This window comes from Pan paniscus, chromosome 5 (assembly GCF_029289425.2).
Source record: "Pan paniscus chromosome 5, NHGRI_mPanPan1-v2.0_pri, whole genome shotgun sequence".
Lineage (NCBI taxonomy): Eukaryota > Metazoa > Chordata > Mammalia > Primates > Hominidae > Pan > Pan paniscus.
In genome coordinates, this window is record NC_073254.2 from 28809273 (window position 1) to 28809839 (window position 567).

Sequence of the window (567 nt, forward strand, 5' to 3'; positions counted from 1 at the left end):
TACATTTGGAATTTATCCAGGTGTAAGGTGTGAGGCACGGATCCAACTTTATCTTTTCAAGATGGCTTCTTCTGTGTTGATTCAACACCACCGATCAAATAATCCACTTTCTCTTTACTCAATTGGGATGGCATCTATATGATGTATTACATTCCCAGATGTGTTTCAGTTTATTTCTGGATTCTTTATTTTGTTCCATAGATGTGTCTGTCTGTTCTGAGGCAGTACCATACTGTTTAGTTACTGCCGTTGTAGAATATAGAGTTGAGTGTGACAGCTCTTTTAGAATTTATCTAACAGGGTTTCCAGTTTTCACTGTATACCATCCTTGCCCCTCAAAAAGAGTATGTACGGTGGGCCCTCTGTATCCACAGATTCTGCATCTGCAGATTCAACCAACCTCACTGAAAACATTCAGGAAAAAAACACAATAAAAATAACAATACAATGATGAAAAATATACAAATTTAAAAAACAATACAATATAAAAACTAATTACATAACGTTTACATTGTATTAATATTATAAGTAAGCTAGAGATGATTTAAAGTATATAGGAGGATGTGC

General features: G+C 34.4%; 1 non-coding gene across 1 annotated transcript; it reads left to right on the top strand.

Moving 5' to 3' along the window:
• The first annotated feature begins 266 nt into the window (after window positions 1-266).
• On the top strand, window positions 267-331 carry LOC112440236 (U7 small nuclear RNA). The gene has a single exon (XR_003028412.1). It is a non-coding gene; the product is annotated as a U7 small nuclear RNA (small nuclear RNA).
• Window positions 332-567: the final 236 nt, after the last annotated feature.